Here is a 24,179-nt window from a genome sequence, read left to right on the forward strand (position 1 = left end):
CATGTCAGTTACCAGCTCTGTAAGGATTTGCTTTCAGTTGTATGCTTTTTGTTGCTCTGAATTAAAGAGGTCATAGTTTCAACTTACACATTCATAATATACAACAGATTTAAGATTTATAAATTTGTAATGAAAGAAGTCAGAAGTTGGCTGTTAACACTGGCATGTCAAGATGTCTCTCAGAAGTAGATCTCAGATGTTTCTGTTGCATCACCTGTACTGCCTTACAAATCTCATTTCGGTTTCACTGGGGAAGTTTCTCAGACATTTCCTAATACATACAATGAATATGGGCATGTTCCTTTATGTTGTTCTTCCTGATATAATTCTAAAAGTAGTTTCAAGCCCTTCAGATTTTCAAGCATATTGCACTTGAGATTTGGCCAAATCGTATTATCACTAGATAAAAAAACAGGCTTCTTTCCTCTATTCTAGTAAAACCTTTGCAAATAAGAAGCAAAAATAAGAAACAAGGAATAGGACCGAATAACTCATTTAGGCCCTAGGATGCTTCTTCAAGGCATTACTGCAATGGGCTGAACGATGCTCACATCTGCCCAAATGGACTCTCTGGCTCTTAGTTGGGACTGAAGTTGCTAGTTTGACTATCTTAATCTGAACAAGTAGAGACCCCAGTCATTTCTGTGGTCATTTCCCAGGAGTACAATAAACATAGGAAGACTAGACCTAAATCTACATCAAGGGAATATTACAGATACTTTTGGAGAGCGTCAGATGTACTGAGAAATACTACCCTAACTTTTCTATTATTCCTATAATTTTTTTTTTGCAAGAGATTTTGAGAGGAGAATGCACAAAAGTTTGTGAGCACAGACACTATTAGAAGTCTCCATTCTATACCTATTTATATCAGATTTTCATCAAGAGCCTGAGTAACCCCCAAAATACTTATTTCTGATTATTTTTCCCATGGGCAGTAGCTAAATTATGCATACAGAGAAAATGGATCATGACACACTGAAAATAATTATTCACGTGTATGATTGATGTGGTTAGATATAAAGGATTAGATTTGAACAAAGAGATAACAAATGATTTCAAAGATAAACTCCTAATAAACAAGTACTCCCTCCCAAAAATTATCATTCTTCAGATATAATCAGATGAAAGAAACAGTTGAATATTTCTGTTTTTAATGAGTTTATGTTGATTCTGTGCTTTACTTGCCTTTTTGTTTCCTTTTCTTAATGGCTGGTAATGTTTATGAATGCCTACTCTGCAAAGTTATTGGACTAAATAGGCTGTTTTTAAAATCTCATGTTTTGCCCTAGATATCTGACCCAGGTACAATAAAAATTAAAATTAAAAAAAGAATTCCCATGCCTCTAAGCAAGCACTTTGAATTTTGAATATTCTTTGTAAAAACTATCAGTCAAGAAATAAGTACAAATTTTAAAAGCCTTATCTGTTCATGGTTGATAATGTTAATTTATTATTCTATGAATAATCATAGAATATTGTGTGTTAATTATCTCTAGCTACCTTTAGCTATGTATTTCATACCTACTTAAATCTATTTGCTGTCTTGTTGAGACAGACATACTTAAAGCAGACAGAAGCAAGCTGAAGTGCTGCAATCAAATGAGAGGATAGTAGTGGAGCACCTGGCACAAAAGAGCAATATTTTCCAGATGGTTCATATTGCAATTATACAGCATCATCTGCCAGGGAAGGACGGAAAGGAAGGAGAAAAAAATCTAATATCTTTTTAGCACATTCAAACCTGAAAGAACCCTTTCAGAGATTTGCAGTGTGTTTTTGCTTTCTGCCCATCTCCACCAGGGAAGAATTGCGTTACATTTATGGTCTTACTGACAAATCTTCTGTTAAGCAATATTTGACCTATTTCTTTAGAGAAAACCCTAAACCATAGTCCTCTTTTTCTACCATACTGCAATAAACTTTTTGCCTATCATACTCTGATTATTTCATACCAGTTTAAATGGAAGTAATATACTAATGAATATGGCCCAGAAGCTTCAAAGTATGCTTACTTCAAAGGCAGTATTGTTTGATATAATGGTATCACAGCATTTTGATGCAGCACAGTTTTAGTCAGCAGTCTAAGTCTTCCAGTACCCCACATAATTATTTTATTACAATGACATTAGTTTGAAATACTACTTTCGTTAGTCTTCTAAATTCTTTCAACTTCTAATTCTTTCATAGCTCACCCTGAGGCTTGCCAGCACATAATGTCTCTTTAAAGGGGAAAATGTATCTAATGGGTGGGTTATATTAACTCCCACATGGACGCTGCTTAACAGCTCTGCCAAACCTTTCCAATGCTGTAATACAGTACAGACAAGTGATCCATTGAAAAATACAGGCAAAACATATACACAAGAGATACCATAAAGCACATTCAGTTGCCCCATATGCTTATTTAACCATCAAAACTTAATTCACAGCAGGTATTACAAAAGGTTTGTGGGGAAGAACACAACAGTTAGTCACTGATGAAGTCTTTCCAGGCCTGCTAGGTTCATATTTAGTGCCCAAGGCTGACAGACTGTGAAGCAAGTTTTCAGCAAGCTCTTCTGTTCCTTTACCGTCATCTCCACAGCACTTTGCCTAAGGCTACCATTGTTCAGTTTGCTGATTCTTCATCTCTTAGATCTGGGGAGATGGGGCAGTGGGGAGAAATAAGGAGGAAAGCTTCAACATTCATTATTTATATAATTTTGATACACTGCTCACGAGTAATTTCACATAAAACTGTATGAAGCAGGTCCAGCTCTGTCCCTGCCTTTGCAGGCGGACTGCAGACCCTAATGCTCTTTATTTTGTAATTGCTCCATGGGCATGGTCGCAATCCCAGTAAGACAGACCATACTGAGAAGGAGCATATTCGAAAGAAAAGAGACAGTGTAAGAGAGGGTATTAGCTGTGGCAGGAGTTGTGATGGATCAGAACAGCATGCACTTGGGCCTCTGATGTCTCAAGTCAGCTGGGAGCAGCCCACCTTCCCTTCTCCCAGCCAGAAAGGGCTCTGCCTACACAACAGATGATACAGGAGATGTTCAACACAGTACAGCAGTTCTGTTCTCCCAGCTCTTTAGCTCCAGCAGGTCTGCCAATTCTTCCAATAGGCCACTCCTCAATTTGGCCATTTTAAAGCAAAATACATGTGGATGTGTTGCATATGTGTCTCTGACTAAGAACAACTCTCTAAATCCACAAACCAAACAGGGTATGTCCATATACAGCTGAACAAAGTAAAACTGAGAAGCTGCTTGTAATTTTGTATTAAATGATTTTGTTACTGAGTGTGGGTATCTTTGCTGTGTAAATGAAGGTATTCACTTTAAGAGAGTCAGTTAGGTCTTGGGAGACAGAGGGTTAGCAGGATTTTAAAAAGTGTGTTGTTTTTTTCCTTGTTTATCTGTCCTTCAGATTTTGAATTTATAGTCCACCTAACTTCTTTATCTCTGCACTTCTTTGTGAGAGGTGAAACAAGTCACTCGGGGGAACAGCATTTCTGAAAAAGCTCATTTATTTGTTTGTTTTTCATTTTGCCAAGTCCTGTGAATCATAATCAAATCCTGAATGAAACTGCTGTGGAGATTTAGCTAGCTCAGCTTTTTAGCTCTCACTCCAAGAAAAGAGTTTGATCCACAGAGAGAGCACAGAGAAAAAAGGAGGCATGCAAACCCAGGAAAGTAAAATTAGCCAAATTGAGTTATGCTGTGTACAGAGCCAAGCTAATGTTACCAGTTGATATTGTGTAATCCTGACATAAGAAGCTTGCTGATCAAATAGAGGAGATAAACATACAGTCTTTTTTTCAAAGGGTGCTAAACTCCCTGGGTGTTTCTCTGTTCTTTAGCTTTTTCCCTGTTCAGTAGCTTTGAAGACTGGCTCACAGCACTATCTATGAAGTTAGTTGAAGGAAAAAAAATACAAAACCAAAGATCCCCTAAGAATACTCAAAGTTAATTGGCATAATCCACTCAAACACAAAGGTCCTAGGAAAAAAAAATGGAATTTGTGAATAAAAAATAAAGTGAGGAGACAGAGAGGTGGTAAACAAGTACAATTGTTGCTGAATTGTCTATTACAGAAACACAATACTTTCCCTCAAAATAAACAGATACCAGTTGTAGATTACTTTTGCTATTTACGAACTCAGATTACATTAGCTCTAGTTAGAATGCTAAAGCTCTTGAAACCTGTGGATGCAATTAAGATCTCAAGAAGGCCTAGATGTGGCACTACCTTTTATTCTTTCTTTGCAGTACTCACGTCCTTATTGAAGCCCTTAAGCTTCTCCCAAGCAACACACACATACTGTGGCTCAGGTATGGGAATGCAGGCTCCAACTTACAGAATTCAGTCAGTTATGAAATGAATTTGAGCTTTCAAATAACTGCCACAAAATTCAGAATAATTTTTCAAATGCAGTAAGCATTTTAAAAAAGAAATCAGCAGCTAAACAGCAGAACTGAGCTAATAAACCTTTTGTTGTATCAAGCAGAAGAAAAACTAGAAGTATGCAATACACAATGTATAAAGCATGTCATGAAGACTGAAATATGAATTCTAGTTTCTTCAAAATTTTTAGTGAAAAATAAGAAAATGACATTAAAAATCCAAGAAAAAAAATCCAATTGCCTTATTGAAATGCTAATGTGTTATTCTTCTGTTATTTGAGTACTGAGAAAATGTATTTGAAGGCAGTTCAGCTTTGTGTACCTGTGCTATTTTTTGTAAGAGAAGTGCAACAAGAGCATAGCATTATCACAGTTTAGACATATCCATGCTGTACACATTTCAGAGAACACATCAACAATGCCAACTGCTACCTGATGCATGTGACAAGCAAGTAAAATCTCTTGAACCTTGTAGGGGAAAAGTGAATGCATGGACCACTACAAAACCAAGCAAAAAAAAAAAAATCTATGTTTACGTTTAAGTACAAAGAGAGAACACTAGAAACCATCACACATGCTTTTCTAGAAGAGGTACAAGAGCCCTGAAAGAAATTAGCATCATCCACACATTACACTGACTAGAACTAAAGTAACTGTTGTGTACGGTAGGGAATGCATTAACTGGAGATGCGTGGGTAGTCAAATTTTGAATAAAATGCACTGTGGAAAAAAATAAAACTAAAAACATGCTTTTAGAAAAATCAAAGCGATGTGAAAGCAGGTTTCCCCCCCCACAATCATAAATATTGCAGCCTCTCTCCTGTCACATCCCCATTTTAGGTTAGGCAACTATGAGCTGTATCTTAAATGGTACTTCAATTTCACACAATATTATACTATTAGTAATCATGTTTCCCCTAGCATTTCAGACCACATAATATAGTTTTTTGTACTAGGATGTACTCAAGTCCTATCTGCTCCAAGCACACAAACTTAAAACTAAAGAGTCAAAGAGAAGAAACCAAGATGGACAAATTTATTCAATGAAGTGAAGAAACATTAATGTATTTATCCTGTTACTTTTGCTAATATGAAAGAAGTAATTATCAAAATCAGTTTTTTCTTCCTTGCAGATCTAAAAACCACCCAATCATTAACTTTTACTGTTCTAGATAGCTGCAAGCACTGATTGAGACTGAACTATAGCATGCTACTGAAAGATTACCCACATTTTTAAGAGATTACCCACATTTGTTACAAATATTCAGAGAGACCAGTAAAAATCACACACGGAAACAATTCAGAATTGATTCAATTCAGCTACAGAAAAAGGAACAGGCCACTTGCCCCAGGGCAGTGCTACTGATTTAAGGTGAGTCTTTAAAAATAGATATAGAACTATGACTATCTAGACACTCCTAAGAAATAGGACATTATTGTATTATGTGTAAAGATAAAATATGAAAGTACATCTGAAAACATCCCCAAAGCCATAGTATTCCATCTTTCACACTGTCCCACAGCATTTCAACAAAAATCTTCTGAAAAGGTAAGTCTGAAGAAGCAAACTTCTAAAGCTTCTACTGACTATCCAGTTTTCTTGATATCTCAGGCTTCTATTTTATCTATGTACTCCCATGAGCACCAGATTACCTTTTCTGTATTTTCTCATGTATTGTGTATTTTTTCATCCTGGGGGATGCAGAAATGTATTTTTGCATGTCATGTCAGTTACATGATAAGCAACTGATTTACTCCAGAATACCAGTATTAGAACTTGCTTGATATCAGGAAAGTTGAACCCTCTGTCCACAACAAAACATCACAACAGAAGTGAGGTCTCAGAAAATTCTAATGGGAGAAAATGATTCCTGTTTTCTCACTTTGCGTATATCTAATTTACTAGCCAAGGAATCTTAAAATGAACAGAACAAATTTCAAGAAGAATTACACCTATATTTTAAGGGACCAGATTAATTGTAAGAAAACAAAATACACACAAGACTTTTTTAGTAAGCTTGTTTTTAACATGTTTTCAGCAGCAATAAGGAAGTTTCTACCATTTGTTTTGTCACAGAAAATGTAAAATTAGGTCAAGAAAAAAATCAAAACTTTTTACTAATCTAATAATTCAACTGTTAGACTTACTTGTTAACTCTCCACGTTGATTTGATTATCTTCCAAGCTGACATAGAGGCAAACAAAACAAACAACGTAAGCCATCTGCAAAAGGAAAAAAAAATTCCAACTTTTGAAAACGTTATGCAAGAATATCTGCTGTGACACTCACCAACATTTTACTCCTTCAATTGCCTGTGAATACTGTGTAATACAATCAACTGTGCAACAAACACATTAAATTTGAACTTAAATCTATGCAAAGCTACCATATTCAGTTCAATTGAAAATACCCTGATCATAAAAATCATCCCAATTTGGTTAGGATTCCAAACATTAATGCATGCATTCGCACTCTCAACAATAGAAGTGCTTAAGATGTTTGTGCAGCAACATGATATATTCTGATATATATTTGTATTTTACTTCAGTGGCCACCTTTCTCCTCCCCGCTAGCTTGTATCTTACATCATATAACTATCTTCTTAGTTACATGACAATTAATGCTTCATAGCATGTCAGAAGTGATGGCACATGAAGAATGCTGGCAAGCTTTAAAGGTTCCAGGGACTTTTTCTTGCAGTTGAGTAGTTCAGGTATGCAAAACTGACCTCTGACTACAGCTCACCTATTTCATGCTAAGTCTAGAAAAGACATGGCCTCAGAAGAAAATAAGAATTTAATAATAAATGGAAAAGGTAAGAGCAAATCCAAATGAAAAACTAGCAGAGTATGAATGCTGTATTCTTTCATTATGAAATCCTGGAAAGAAGAGATTAACTAATTGCCTCCCTAGAGCACTGCATTTCTTCCTTCCCAGCCATGTTTCTTTATTATCAGGTTCTAAAACCTACAAGGCTCAGATTGTCACCAAAAGCTAGAGGATGCATCCTTTTGTGCCCATCTCTTTCCCATCTTATTTAGACCAAAGCATCCTCAGAACAATGTACTTCTCCCATATGTTTGTAGTCTGTAAGGGTTAAGCATAGTCTGGGAGGACCTAAAAACTACTAATGTCCTAATAATACTGATACAAACACACATGAAGAGTATCCCTTTAAAGAAAGTTAAATTTAACAAAAACATTTGTAAATCTCTATAAAAATTAGAAACACACAAATTCAAGCATTCTGTAAATACAGGATTTATAAGAACAGAACACATTACCAGTGACGGGTTTCAAATCAATATAACAGTTGTTGAGCACAAAACATACAAGAAAGAATGCTTGTTACAATATTTATTTATTTTAATAATTCTATTTCTACTCTATCTTCTTATGAAAGAGAATAAACCCCCTATGTTCTAACTACAAATGGAAATTGTTTGCACTGTCTATCAAATTTAGTCTATCCTCTTCTTCTTCTCTACTACAAAATTTTGTCTGATAGCATAGGTACACTTTTCAGAAGTAGATATTAGGGAAGGAAAAAAAAAAGTAATGGAGATCAACCTAACACCACTACGAAAAATGTCAGAATAGTCACTGATTTTGTAACACGCACACACACAAAGTTGAGCATCCTCTGTTACTTCTGTAACTTCTGTCTACCAGAGAAGAAATTCAGAACCACACTTTGCACTTAATTATGCACAAGCAGGGTTTTTCATCATGATGAAAAACCAAGATGAGCTTGTTACAAATAACAGGCCTATCTATTACAGCTCCCAATAAAGCAGGAGAGGATTGAAAAAGAGCAAGGGGATTTATTAAACAGAAAATAGACTTGACAAACATTACTACAAATAACAAATGAAATGCAGGATTATTTAACATGACATATTTCAACTACTGGCTTTTACCACTTCTACTACTAGCCTTCAAAGCACTAGCTTTATACCCCCGTGCTCACAGCTCATCCAATAGATTTTCAAAAGCTAGAAAGTAAGTTCAGGATAGTGGAAGCAATATGAACACTTAAATTTATATTTTAGAAGTTTGATTCTTTCATTTCTAATAGCAGTGGTACAAAATTAAAACTACTAACCTAGAATTGCTGAGGTACTGCCTAGTCTAGATGAGCACAAAAGCAGATAAATTTGTCTGATCCTACTGAGCAACTACTGAATATTTTCTTTATATATTTCAGCGTACCAAGCAATCCTGGGAAGACCATACATCACACAAAAGAGAAAAGGAGAAAACTTTCGAGAAATCAGATTTCTCCATAAAAGCATGATAATGTGAAACATTACTAGCCATTAAAACATTAGCAAAACAAAAGAAAATAGTTGTAAACTGGAGCACAGCCATTTTCAGTTACATATAAGGGAAAACTCTTTGCAAATCAAACACAGATCAGGATGTCTGGAGAAGCTGTGAGATCTCCATCTTTGGAAATACTCTAGCTCATCTAGACAGAGCCATGAACAACCTGATGTAAATTTGAAGTTTGGTCCCATTTCAGTGAGGGGCTGTTCCAGAAGTTCTTCCTATTTCACAGAAGTCTGTGACCAGAAAGCAATAACAGAAAGCCATCAGAACTGGATTCTTTACAAGGAAGGAACCCACTGTTCAAGGTCAGAAAGATCATGGTCAAAACACCAGAGTGATTTTAAAAACACTATTTTCAAGTACTTCCTTTTCTCAGCCTTCTATGCTATAATATTTTCTTCTCGATCTAATCCTTGAGCAACCACAAAAGAAGAGAGATCAACAGTAATAGAGAGATGAAATTTACTGAAACAAAATATTCCTAAAATCCATTATATTTACCAACACACCTCATCTCCACCTGTAACTATAGTCCTATAACAGTAGTGACAAGGATGCAAATAATATTCCTAATAACATGATTATTACGTTGCTCATCTAGACTAAGGCATTCTTCAAGGTGAAAGATGTTTTGAGTGTACCTTTGCACTAACCCCAGGGAAAGTAGCATATTCCTGAGACAACCTAAATAGGATTTATGGTGTACATTCATCCATAACTACATAGCCATTTCTGAAATAAAGACGACAGCTATATTATGTTACTTTTTCCTGAGTTGTAAACAATCAAAAGGCTGAAGTAAGGCATGATACATATGACATTCCCATTCTGCTTATCTTCTGTTTGGAACAATTAAAACCTTTGATGGTTTTCTAATTTGATACATTCCCTTCCTGATGTGATAAAACACAACAGATCAAAGTAGTTGTGATCACCCTACTGCTGATTTAATGAGAACCTAATTTATAGCACCTTACATTTAGGTGGTTTTGTTTGAGACAACTGAATTTAATAAAAAGAAAAATTGTTTCTTTCTTAATCTGTTCATTTCATGGTAAGTCAAAATAATTTAAGGCAATTAAACAAACTGCTTGATTTGAATGTCTCTGAAGTTATTACAGACTTGTAATATTGTCTGTTTAAGGATAAGAGACAAACCTGGCTAATCTGCTAAGGCATGCATACTTGAATTTAATATAGTATCCTCCTAGCTGGCTTTTTGAAGTGATGACAGGCAGCAAGTAAAAAAAGGTATCCATTTAAACTGCACATGGCAAGTAATGCTCTGGGCAATTTTGAAAATGCTTGAAGATTTTGAGAAGACATGCAAGAAATGCTAGTCTTGCTGCAGGAAAACCCATAGGAGGAAGAATATTTCCAACTCCACATGACAAATCCTGAAGTGCTTTGGAAAATTTGAGGTTGAAGAGATGAGAAAAGTATTCTGAGTGTTTACACTGTGTTCTATAAGCACTGCTGCTCTGTGTTCTCTAGTTCAACACTGATTTAACTACCTGAACTACATACAATGGATTTATTTGAATTTTCAAATGAGTAAAATCTGTTCCAGTTTGTACTAATGTATTCTTATGATAGGCTCTAGAGAATGAGTTTCATAGCAAGAACAGTTGCACAGCATGGGCTATGTAACTGCGAACTACACTGGCTTTGAGGATCTCAGCATTCACAAAGTCATGCAGTTGCAGGTCATCACACTTCAGACACTCGCTCTTGACAGTTAACCCTAAATGAATGGAGCTGCTCACTGTCAGGCTAGAGATATCAAAAACTTTATTGCATCGTCAGATACAAAGGAAACCTTCAGAAAATGTGAAATAAATGGTGAGGATCAGTTGGCTCTACGAAGTACACACATGCAAACATCCACACCATGCAAGCATGTCATTGAGAATATTCTTTCAAAAACAGAGCAGACAGTATTCTTAAAAAGTTGTTGCAAGTGAAACCCCTTGAATGATTAACTACTCCAAAATGAGAATTTCCTTAAAATTAAGACAAAGTTTTTTTGACCAAAAACAAACTATGCTGTAGATAGTCTTCTCAATTTCATACAGACAGGTATGTGGAGACTTGGTATCTTCTGAAAGAGGATCAAGATGACTTCTTTGTAGTTCTTCAAAACAGGTTTTTAAATTTGACTAAAGGCATATTTTTCAAATTTTAGAAGTGTATTAGGAATTCTCACTTCTATAACCTGTGCAGAAAAAGGTTGGCAACAGACAAGGTGGCCAGTACTGAAAAACGAAAAACTCATGCATGCATGTTTTATTTTCCCCAATTTACTATTTAAAGGCAGTAAATCATGATGCTAAAAGTATATCACCCATTTACTTATGTTTAGTGTACTTTCCACCAAAAAGTTAGGAACTTAATAACTAAGACTTCAATCTTTATTTATATTCAAACATCCTTTTCTTCTAAGTTCTTCTTCTGTGGTCTGTCTTTAACATCCTTAAAACATCTATCAGGTCAATTTTATCAGAACTGGACTGAAAAGACTGGGTTGTTGCACACAATCCACTTAACATGGGATGCAAGGCCACTTCCTCCAAATACATGTTTATTCTAAGGCATCAGTGTATTCTTTTCAGCTAGTATGTCTAACAGGATTCCTCTTCCTCTGCTAAGCAACACACAAATGTAAATTCAAATTATTATGTTTGTGACTAGTCAGATCTGAGCCTCTCAGTTTTAGGTGCTGCACAAATATACCATGAAATGCAAACAGTATTGCTTATCTTCAAAACATTTAATTGTTTTGTCACTGCCCAAAGCATTTCTTCTAAACTCTTTCTTCTAAAAAGCACTTGTATACAAAATCTAAAAGTTAATGACATTTAGAACTGAATAGTTCAGTTGGAAGGGACCTACAAAGATCATCCAACTGCCTGAATGCTTCAGGGCTAACCAAAAGTTAAAGCATATTATTAAGGGCATTATCCAAATGCCTCTTCAACACTGACAAGCATAGGGATCAACCACCTCACTAGGAAGCCTGTTCCAGTGTTTGACTACCCTTATACTGAAGATATTTTTCCTAATATCCCATCTGAACTTCCCCCGGCACAACTTTGTGCCATTCCTGCATGTCTTGTCATTTGTGACCGGGGGAAGTGACGGTTACCTCCCTCCCCACTGCCCCTCCTCAGGGAGCTGCAGAGAGCAATGAGATTGCCTCTCGGCCTCCTTTTCTCTAAACTGGACAACACAAACGTCCTCAGCCTCTCCTCAGAGGAGAGTGGAATGCTTGAAAAATAGGAATTTTCTTATAGGTTCATGAATAGTTGAGTTTGTTGGGAAGGTCCAAACAGCCTCATCCTAATGGCAATACCTTGGTTTCTTAACCCAGCATAGAATAACCATGGTAACCTCAAGTTCATCCACACAGCACTTCTTTGTTCCAGCTGTATTGGATTTAAAAAAAGAAAAGGCCTTTTCAGAATGTTATCCAATTGCAGTTCAGTGTGATATTCCTTGTTTTCTACCATTTTTAATATAACATGGTTTGTATTTTAAAACTTAGTAGATTGCTTCAGGGAACAAACAGTTGCCTGAGCACTGGAACTAATGAAGACCCATTTCCAATAGATTTGAGTCTCTTGATAGATAGCCTTTTTAAACTGAATTATGCCCAATTTTTTCTGACACTTTCACAAACCTGTAGTATTTTAATGGAAACATATGAGCTGCCAACCTCAGCTGTAGAAATACGGTGACAACATCAAAAATTATTAGGGGAAAAACTTGGAAGCATTCATACTGTGCTTCTCTGTCAAGCATGTTTGAAATAGATCACAGAGCCAAGCAGCCTGGATATGTGCTTCTATTTGTGCCATGCTCCTGAATTTTTAAAACTTGCCTTTCATGACTGCAGTATAAAGAATACCATATCTTTTGTTAAAACTGAGTACTCATCTCTGTAGCCAATCACCTCAGAACAGCTCCAAGTCCTTGGATCAACTAAGAAAAACAACATATATCCTCTGGAGGCTGTTGCCTTTTTTCACTTAGGAAGGCTCCTCCCTACAGGCCTGATGCCCAGGGGACATTGCCAGGCAGCCAGCAGTCCCAGAGGGACTCCTGAAAGCAGTTCTGCAGACATCTCTAAGCTTCACTGGCTGCTGTAATGATCTTTCAGTTGAGTTCTGTTGAGACCTTTGCTCAACTACCCCATGCTGCCTTAGACTTCCCATCAAATTTTCTGACTTAGGCAGTTTTTACAGGCTGTTCTCAGTGCTCCGTACAGACTCAGCAGTACACAGGCTGCCTTTGAGATTAGGTGTCCCTGAGATGCCACAAAGCTTCCTCATCGAAAACTATACCAGTCTTCTTTGTTTGGGCTTCTCATAAGCCTTCTGTGTACTCATTCCCTCACTTGTACAAAGCTCTTCCTTTATTGTCCCTTCCACAATACCTTGTCTTCTTTCAGCATTGACCTTCAATCCGTTTTTCCTCTTGCTTCTCCTATCAGCCATTTGACCATTTTGCCATACGCTCTCAATTCCTTTGTATTGCCTTATACTTATGTAGCCTGCTTTCCAATTTCAATTCCTCCGTCCTCTCACTGCTGCTTGTATTTTCTGTCAACAACCCTTTACTACTACATTTCTCTTTACTTCAGAGCACTTACAAGGAATTTATCAAAATCAAACAATAGGTGTCATCTCAAAACCTCATATTTCTGTCCCTAGATGTTTGCAAACAGCCATACTTAAACCATGGGAAATAGCTTCCTTTATATATGGACTTAAGAAAGTTCAGTGCAAAGCCTCTTCACCTTATGTACACTAGAAAAATTCCTCAGTCCCATAATGTTTTCAAAACTCTTTAAAAAAAATGCCACGGGTAATTCAAGATCTGGTTCTGGTATCCTCTGATGAACATAGGAAGTATGCTGAAGTTTGTTGGGTTTTGTTGGCGGTAGTGGTGGTGGTTTGAAACGTTGGTTTGTTTTTGTCAGGCACAGATGCTGTTAGGCACCCAAACAGTGCTACAGAAAACAACTTTAATAATAGCCATATGGGATTTTCTGTCTCACAGTTGGTTGTTACATTGAGGTGAACAGACAGGTGTAGACTGAGAATGTAATGTAAGGTAGGTATAGATGGGAAGCATAGCTCATTGCTTTCTTTTGACATGGTTTTCATTTTTAAGTATGCAGTATTCTGGACCTAGCTTGGAGATGTCCAGGTAGAAGAACACTTTCCAGGTGGTGCAGACGGTTCAAGGAGAATTTTCAAGTCCTTTAATAATGTTCCCCCTTAATAGTGTTCAATAATATTTCTTTTCCAACGCACAAGGTGTTTTGAGGGGTTTTAGGTGAAAGGGGAGCTGAAATGCTTGTTTTCTGCACAGATTCTGCACTGAAAGGAAACCATTCCATAAGAAAATTCATTTCAAAGACAATACTTGAACAAGGGGCTGGCTTGGTCTCCTATATGCACAGCTTATACAGTCTTTTTTTTTTTTTAACCTGTCCTAAGCTACATTCTGAGTTCATTTTTTCCTTTTTTTATCCCCAGCAACTGTATAACTGCCCTGTATCCTTAGTCTTCAGGACACTCAGTCCCCTAAGTTTTTATTTCTTCCATGTAGCTCTAAGCTACCCAGCTGTTCTAGCCAAGCCAATAACAGACTCAATGTGCCAGTCCCACTTCTCAGTCTTCTGTTTCCCAATACAGAAGATACAGAAGAAACGGTGTTATGAAGACTGCTTTTTCTAACCTTCTTCTAAGGCCAAATGCAGCCATCTGACACATGCTTATAACCATCATTGATTTATAACAGGAGACAGCACTCCTTAAGCAGAATGACTTCCATGACCTTTTTGTACTTCATTACTACCTGATGAATAGTTCTGACAGTGATTATTTGCTTCATGTTTGCTGTACAGTTAATATATTTCCAGGAAAAAAGAAAAAACATGATTAATTCAGTGCTAATGTCCAAGTGACTTGGGTTCAAGTTCTCGGTGCTAAATGTTTATTCTGAAGGGGAATACATAGTTGAGAGGATAAAAAGTCCTCTCTTTTTAAACTGAACAAAAATTCAAGACAAAACCAATGGTTTTGAGAAAAAAATGGAGACAAACATCTCTCAATTTGTAAAACAAATAGAATCATGCTCCTCCAAAGGGGAAATAAGAAGGACTGATACCAGCTTTTCACTGTAAGCAAATAAACTACTGAAATCAATTCCATAAGTTTATTACAAATTGTCCATGGAGCAGATTAAATTGGGCTTATGTAGTGGCAGGAATTTGCGTAGGAGGAGAAAAGCTTTTCTGCAGATATTCTGACAAGAAGCTCATTACAAAAAAGGAAGGAAGGAAGAAAGGGAGGGAGGGAGAAAACTACCAACAGAAGATGAAATGTTATTTTGGAAATCATAATTACTGGGGGGGTTGGGGGGACGACACAGGACACACATCTCAAAACCACAAGTAACTGCCTGCCAGGGACAGGTTCCAAGGCCAACAGAAAATAGTAAGGATGAATTAGAGGTAAGATTTAAGTTGTCATTACTGTTAACTTTCAATTAATCAAATTCACTGCATATTTTACAGAACAAAAGCATTACCACAACCACATATTTGATAGACATTGCACAAAAACAAAATATATGTCATTTTGCTGAACATGTGGTCCATTATCTATAGGAAGGAGATTAAAGACAAGAATTCTCTTCCTTGTATTGAACATAAAAGATCTCACTAAAAAGGCATGTTTTAACCATTCCCACTAAAGCGTTGTAGAAAGTACACAGAACATAAAAGATGCTGTTAGTTTGACAAACTCTGATGATGATCAGAAGCTGGAAAGTAGACCCCTTTGAGCTAACACACTGAACAGAACAGAAAAAATCTATGATCCACACTCAGAAAAAAGGAATAAGGCATTTGTCTTTGGCCTCAAACCCTACACTACAACAGAGCCATGCACCAACCATATGCAGAAAGAACATAAAAAGATCTTCAATAACATAAGGCCCAGATTATATAAAGTGATTATAAAATACTTGGCTTGCAGAACAAGTGCATTTATTATAGTTGGATAGTTCTTCACTCCATTCATCTAGACTGAATTTTTGAAAGAATAAAGAGAAATAGTATAGCTATATAGCTATATTTTGCATCAATTCCCAAATTACAGACTCCTGCATTCTCAGGAAAGAGAAGGAAAATCAGAAAAAAAAATCTGTTTCTGAAGTTAGCTCTATCTAACTAGATGTTAGTTTAAAAACAGGGAGATGGAAGCATGGATATTTTCTCTAACTTTATGGTCAGCAAAAGTGATGTACCAGAGACCTGGACATTTTTCTCTCTGTTCATCAGTAGGTCCCTCATCAAATACTTCAAGAACTAGAAATAAATTGAAGGAAATAGATCAGCAGTTTCCTAATAGGCAAGTTTTAGTTCTATAAGAAGACTACAACCTTACAGCATGTTACTGTAAGATGCTCAAGTTTGAATAGTGCTGTTTTCTCAGTATCTTCAAATAATTTCTTCCAAAATTTCACTCCACTTTGCAAAGCAATAAGCTTTAGATTTTTATTTTATTGACAAATTTAATCCCCAAGTTTAAGTACTTTTTTTCCCAAGGTCTAAAAATAAACTTGTGTTCTTCTGAACTTTGTTTTTTCATTTCATCGACTGAAAACACATTGCCACATTTTGGGCTGCGTACTTCCTGTAATACTATAGGACAAGCATACAGAAAAGTCATCATTCTCACAATGCTCCAAAAAACACTTCTCACACACACACACACCAGTTCCAGCATAAATCAGGCAAGACAGTGTCCTCCCTCCTCTGAGTCAGTTCTGAACCAGTGTCCCACCACAGAGCAAGAGATCAGTGCTCTAACTGACCTGCCATCATTCAGGTGTGACATATGCCAGGATCCTGACTACTTTTGGTCATTTAGGATCCTGTAATATTTTTTAATTAACTCTAATGTCCTAGCCAAAACCCATTTTCGCTAATTATAGTCAGTCTGCCTAACATGCCCCCTGCAGTTCTAGTCTGAATAGGTTATTCTTCACTTTTCTGCCCAACGATTTATGTAGCTACTTTGTAGAAAACAGTGTTTAAGGCTTTTAAAAGGGGACATCATTGTGGCTCAGAGACTTATTGCATAAGTCTCTCCTATCTGTATATTTAGAAATGAAGACTGTGGGGACATTATTCTATTTTCAGTTTGTGTCCAAAGCTTTTAACAGAACTTCTCTTTAAAAAGCCCATGCAGAAGAACTGAAAGAGAACTGAAAGGGACAGAATTTTCTGTGGGAACCTTCAGCTGCAACAGCTCAGCAAAAAAGTTTTTTCCTAATCAGGAACAGAAGCAAAGAAATTTTAACTAATTTTTTTCCATACTGTTAACAGATTAGTACTGAGTACTGACTAGGATATGCTCTTCTACCCAAAAAAAAAAAAAAAAAGTCCCCAAGAGGAGCTGTGAGATATTTTGCTAAACCAAACCCAAGCCAAAGCTACTTCTAACTGAAAACTGAAATCATTACATTACCTTTATTGAAACTCTGAATTCACTAGTCAGCTTCAGATGGCTCCATTCGTCTTAGCACAATAGCTAAGATACGAGATACTTTGTGACCAGTTTCATCTGTATAGCTTGGTCACTCACCATCTTAGAACACAATTATTCAGTTTGTTCCTAATTCCTAAATTTCAGGGAGCCACACACCTGGCTTTGCTCTTCCTCAACCTTCATCTCCACTTCTTCAATGTCCACTTCTGTTAATGTCAGGCAAAAAAAAAAGGCATTGAACATCTCTCAGACTCCAGCTCTGCTTTGAAGGGATTTTTGCTTCTACATGCTTTTCTCATCTGCATTGACTGGCTTTGCACATGCTGGCTAACACTTGAACAACTCACTCCCAGCACTGCTCTCTGCAGTCTCGCCACCTATTTTGCTTGCACTACAGGCATAACCACAGCCTTCTTTGGATTAGCAGCTTGATTACAGATGAGGGAGATGGTCAGGTCTTTCATTAAAGCACATGCACTTAACTTCATACCATGTCAAAATCCCATAAAAATCAGAGTTAAGCACATAGAAGAGTGCTTGAGCTAAGAGTGATGAAGGAAAAAGGTCACGTAATATTTGAAACTCTTGCTGAAGTGAAGAAAACTGAATGGAAAAAAAAGTGGCAAGAATCTACCTGTCCACCAGGAATTCTTTATACCTTTGGGAAATTTGCATGTCTACCGTCATACCATATTTAGATCATTTATTTCCTTCCTGGTAGCCACTATTTAACACAGCAGTTTGTCTCTCTTGATCACCAAATGAGCTGTCTTTCCTGCTAAAGTACTATCTTTGTAGTGTAAATTTGCACCGTGTGATTTACTCATATATTCTATTTCAGAAGAATCCAGGAATTTGTGAACTGTTATACTGACAGTAGGAAACCGTTGTATCCTACTAGGATCAATAGGTTTCATTGCTGAAAAGGTTTGGCAACTCAGCCTTACCTTCACAGAAAGCTTCACTTAGATTCATGTTACTTTCCAGTCTAACATGCCCAGGTTTTACAGTTTCCTCAAGCCTTGGTGAAAAGGAAGGAACAGTCAAGTAAAGAGTGCTCCTTGAAGAGCTTATTCCTTACTAGCAGTAAGCTAGCCTAAAACTTATAATTAAGTTTGTGTTCTGGTGGTCCTGTAATCTACTTGTGAACTACACTGACACATATGCTCTGACCAAAAATTATTTATTATTTGTCTTCATGTTCAGCACCCTCAATGCTAAATTGCTTGTGGTTTCTGCAGATTTTCTCCTCTTCAGGAGAAACAATTAAATGCAAGAAACTGCTAGTAAGGTTCAATGTTACACTCACAAGACTGTTGCTCAGCACCTGCTGGTCAGTCACAAGGCCCTACACTGACCATCACTGATCAGCATCAAGGTTATATTTTGCAGTGCCAAAGGAGAACTTTTAAATCCACGGTAGCCTGACAGTCTGGCTTATGATGAATTAGGCACCATCCTAAGCAGTGGTGAGAAGGCAGACTCCCACACTAACGCAGCCTGCCCTGTGGAATTGCATTCACCTCTTGGATTTCCTGAACAAGAACGCTTCCTGCTGTTATCCCCTGAGAGGGCAGACAAATTCTACAGATGATGTGAGTGAAAAGTACAGGATGAGAAATATACAGCTGTGAATCACGGGGATATGGTTCCAAAGAACTGTTCAGTTTCTCACGGGGACAGTGCTGGCTGCCATGGAAGTAGGGCATGACAGCAGCATGCCCATAAGAACAGTGTGGATGCATTTTTTTCTCATTAGGCTCAACCAATCCATGACTGTTTAAGCCATAGCAAAGGTACACTGATGCCATACCTCTGTCATATTAACCTGTCTCATTGAAGAGCCACCAACTTGGTTTCTGTGCTAAACACAACTCATGAGCCTAATATCCCAACAAATAGCTTTTAAAAAACCTACACAATTTGCTTCATTCTGTTCAATTGCTTTTAAACTGCAGTGCTAGGTGGTCAACTAAAGCTCAACTTGTTCTTTGACAAGTTGTGAGGGCCTTTCAAAGAACCATTTCATAAAAATCATTCGCATCACAAACTGCTCTCAGGTCAGTTACTCAGCATTTATTGCTCATCATCAGTGTCCAGAGACACGGATCATCTCTGGAGAAGAGATGCTGCATATCAAGATCAGTTTACCTTCTACAGTGCTTTCACATCTATTCTCCTGTGAACTTAAGTTCAAGCATTGACTTTTTCTTGACTACTTTAATCAATCCCCAAGGATGTTCATTTGCACAAGGGATTGAAAAAATTTCAAGCCTTTCTTTTGAACTCTTCAAACTGGCATAGAAGACAGATGCATCTCACTTCAGTCATGAGCCATTGAAAATATTCATCTGGGTATAACATGTCTTTTTTACTTCTCCCAGGAAAACACACAATTTCTGCAGCCACCCAATAATCTGTGCAATACTTTCACAAGCACATTTTGCAGTTCAGCTTATTTTCAGTTGACTGATGCTTTTAATAAACAAAGGGTCATAGGCTGATATTGAGCAATACACAAGAACCTGGATGTTCTGATCAGTCTTACTCTTATCTGCTGCAGGTGTTTCACTTTTCTTTAAGTAAGCGATTCATAGAGGTGATGTCTACCCTTATTGGCAAGCCTCTCGCTTCTGATTATGCTCCTTTCCGCAAACATAGAGGTTACCTCCTTGGTTTTATTCAGCACTCATCCAAAAACAGAAAAGGTGTTTAATGTCTGTGGGGTGAAAAATGCAGACAGGTGGTCTGTAAACCATGTTTGCAATCTAAGCACAAGCAGAAGCAAGAGAAGAGTTTTCTACCTAGCAAGTTCCTTAAGGGATTGCTATGGAAGTCTGATTAAAAAGTGCAAAAGTGCAATTACCTATCACTGTAAATAGTTATAGCTTAGAAACACGTTTGAAAGCTTTCCTAACATAAAATGAAGCATTTTTTCTTAAAGACTGCTTTCCTCCCTACTGCAAAAACTGACATCCTTTCACCTCGGTTCAAACCTCAAAATATCAAAAAAAAAAAAGAAAAAAAAAGTGTTTACTCATAAATACTAGTATAATGAATTACAAACTTCTTGTATTAAAAACAGAAGTCTCCCACCTACCCCGGCTGCAAGATTTTGTCTGATATTATTTGCTATTTTGTGATCAAGCATAAACACAACATGCATGACTCTGCCTTTAGTAAGATTTCATTTTTTTATACACACTCTTGCAAGCAAGACAAAAATTGACAGCATCATTGAGTCAGAGTGACTCTTTTGCAACGCTACCAACACTTTACACCACCTAGAGCAGGGCATCTATAACAAATAACAACTTTTAAGAAGTCCCATGAGTAGAAAGATTGCTTCAAACAAATACCTAAAAGAAAAAAAAATCTCACACCGCAGTTCTTCCCAAAAGCAATTTGTATTATCCAGCAACAACAATATAATACTTCTTAATTCTGGTCTACCTCCAGAAGTGGATAATGTTTTCAGGGCAATCTTTAAGCATGCAGCTACGTACAGCAATACTAGCCTCAACAATTCCTCTGCCCTCTCTCCCCACTGAAGAGCTATCGGAGTGCTGGATTCAACAAGGAGCCTGAGGGAAACAAACAGGAGCACTATTAAGTGTAAACCTGTTATCAGTCATGGGGATCCCTGATCACTGTATTTTTCTTTTGTCTTTATCCCAGGTAGACAAATATGAGGTATACTTGAAAAAGACAATATTCCACCCTCAGACACACAGGGAATCTTAGATACCTCCAAGACAAAAAAAAAACTAGAAAAGAGGACAAGTATAGGGTGAAGCACCAGCTTCTTTGGTCTACCCTACAACCGGCTGAAATGAGAACATGAATATAGCAGGAAGGGGAAATAAGTTGTTAGAGGACAACTTTTCCTCCCAGCCTTTTCTGCACCAAACTGTCAGGGATCAGTAAAGCCCAGCTGCTCCCTTAAGGACAGGGAGTCAAGGGATAGAAAACAAAAGCCCAAGGCTGACCTTATACAAGGACCCTGGACCCATTAGTGAGGGTGGGGAGGGCTGGAGGCCCATTAGACCCCAGCTGTAGCTCATCAGCACCCCAGCAGCCTCTCAGTGTCATCAGGGCTCTGAGAAGCCAGTTGGTCAGTTCAATAAGGAAAGTGTAAGCTTGTAAGAAATATCTAGGAAATCTGCATTGCTGTTGCATGAAAAAAAATAGCCAATTTTAAAGAGATTGTATATATATATATATGGGAATAATTTCATTTATGACAACTCCAGCTGCTCAGATTTTGCCAGTGCATATAACAAGAATTTTATTCAGAGAAAACTGCACTGCTCAGTATTCCAGTTTACGGATGCTGCATTTCAATGGCACTTCAAAGCATTTACAGAATTCAAACAGTTTGTCCAGATTGCCTGAGAGAACTTCCAACACTGCCTTTGTTTGACAGTCGTTATGATACAAACTCTTGCTTTTGTGAAGTTCTGGTAACCTCAAAGGAAAATTATGTTCATTAATGAACATAAAACATTATGTTTATGTTCAAAATGAACATAATCTACCATTCATATACAATCCTGTACAGTAGTCTAATAAGAAACAGTATCTAAAGAATGTACAACAGTCACCACTAAATGTGTTTTTGCCAAAAAATGCTATTCCATGAGTCAGACTACATTTTCATGGAACAATCCTAGATCTCTTTCAGTGAATTTTCAACTTTTGTGGAAGTAAGATTTCTCTCAGTATGGAGTATTCCCAGATTAGTATAATTTTAAGGTCTTGGAAAAAGATCAAGATTCATCTGCACAAAAGCTTCACACTTGCATTGTTCCTTAAAGAAAAGGCAAATGAGTAAGACATTTAATGTGATTACTGCTTAGAACTTTTCCTTTATTTTCAAAAGGTTCACATGATTCCCAAATAGTGCTAGAAACACCTTTAATGAAAAAGCTCTGCTTCCCTTTAATCAAAATTCTTAGGTATATCAAAATTTCTAGTTTCACCTTTTCCTGAGGTGACAGTACCTCATCAGGAAGCAAGACAAAGGGTTACAGAAAACTGAATTCCAAACTCACTTTTTGAAATAATTGTTGGCAGTTTTCAGCTAACTCCAGAACTGACAACACCTAGCATTCATCTGCTCTCACTGTCTGTCTCAGAGCTGTCTGCTCTGGATGAACAGCAAGACAGGCAAACTTGCTAAGTTAAACTGGAGTCTTTAGTAAAATCCAAGAAAGTTTTACAAAAATTTAATAGGCTGCTAAAGGACTGTTACTGGATACATTTCATACTGGAAACAATCTGATGCTATCACAGCACATAAAAAGGAGGTGTACACTTTACCTCTGAGCAGAGCATCCAATTTATTTTAATTGACATTTGCCTGCTACCAGTGGAATACTATGTGATTTGCAGTTATTTGAGGGAGTCCCTATACATACAGATGTGCTTAAAGAATCCCATATTACAGAATTTAGACTTATTTCATGGCCTAAGTTCATAGACTCATTTCAATACTCTTCATAGTATTTTAGAGAACTTCACTATGAAATTTAATCATGTATCTATCTACATTTTGTTTAACATATTGAGTATTTAATATGCTCATTGTCATCAAGCTCTTATCACTCATGACTTATTCTAGACATCTGAACCTATAAATTTCATATGCAACTACCAAGCAAAATTCAGACCTTGATGAGATTGTATTCTTTGCAGTTACAGTAACTTTAATAGCTAAAGACAACTGGTGGTACAGCTGAATGCATCATAAACCAAATAGCTCCCCTTTATAGTTAACCAAACAGCTTCTTCCTCCCCCTCCAGTAAGTGAAGAACAAATTATCAATAATAGGCAGATGGCCATTAGCATAATCCATAAAGCTAGAAGACATTACAGCACTTTGTATCTATCAACACTGATTAGCAGCATAACATTTAATTAGCCTCTGTGGAGAGAACAGTGAGTAACAGAGTAGGGATATGACAAAGGAAATGGTTTTAATAATATACTAGATGTTTTTCAAAGTGAAATAATTTCCATCTCACAGGCTATTCAGTAAAGGGTGCTTTAGAAAGGATTGGTTCAGAATGCACACATTGATCAAAACAAGGAAAATTACAAGTTTTCATAGGCGTAAATTTAGCTCAAGTATTAGAATCTAAGCAGAAATAATCTTGTATGAGCTGAACCAATTCTAACTTGCTAACAAAAAAGCAAATGGATTAATGGATAGAGGCCATTTTCTGACTACAGGAAGAAAAGGTTGCATATTAAAACCCAGTTAGTTTTGGAAAACTTTCCCTGGATTATGTTCAACAGGCCTTCGACAAATCATTTTTTGCTGGCCTTCATTAAACCCAGTACATATCTATATCTAGCTATGTAAAAATATAAACTCTTATGCTTTGGACTTTAAGTGTGAAATATTTATTATGAAAAGGCAATTTAGTCTTAATAATTTCCCATTTCATGGGCTTTTTAAGAGCCAACAAATAATGTAAGTTACATAATCATTAAATTCAGGTAAACATTAAATGATACATATAAGAAAAGTATTTTTAGAATTTCCCGTATGTTTGATAGAGAGATCTGAGCCCTTTATTACAAAGCTTACTATAGCACCATGCAAACAAAATGCAAAATGTGCAAACAGAATGCAACAATGATCATAAATATATATTGAATTACATTCATGATGAGGTGGAACTTCTATTTCCATACTCAGCAGAGAGAGGTTCTGAATTAGAGAAGGCAGAAGAATATTATTTTTGTCATCTATATTTAATATGTATTGCCATTCTTTTTGAGTCCTTCTCCAATTCATGGTATTGGAATAAGTAACATGCACTGGCTACCAATGGCAGAAGTGAAATTCTAACATGTACTGAGATAGTTTGGACACA

General features: G+C 36.8%; 1 long non-coding RNA gene across 5 annotated transcripts in view; it reads right to left on the reverse strand.

The window, feature by feature from the left end:
• The window catches only part of LOC137863598 (uncharacterized), a 535,054-nt gene that overhangs the window by 440,135 nt on the left and 70,740 nt on the right, over positions 1-24,179 (reverse strand). For all 5 annotated transcript variants that reach the window (XR_011100998.1, XR_011100997.1, XR_011100995.1 and 2 more), the window contains one exon: positions 6,543-6,617. This is a non-coding gene — a long non-coding RNA (uncharacterized lncRNA). The remainder of the gene's footprint in view (positions 1-6,542; positions 6,618-24,179) is intronic.

The sequence above is a fragment of the Anas acuta genome, chromosome 13, assembly GCF_963932015.1.
Source record: "Anas acuta chromosome 13, bAnaAcu1.1, whole genome shotgun sequence".
NCBI classification, from domain to species: domain Eukaryota; kingdom Metazoa; phylum Chordata; class Aves; order Anseriformes; family Anatidae; genus Anas; species Anas acuta.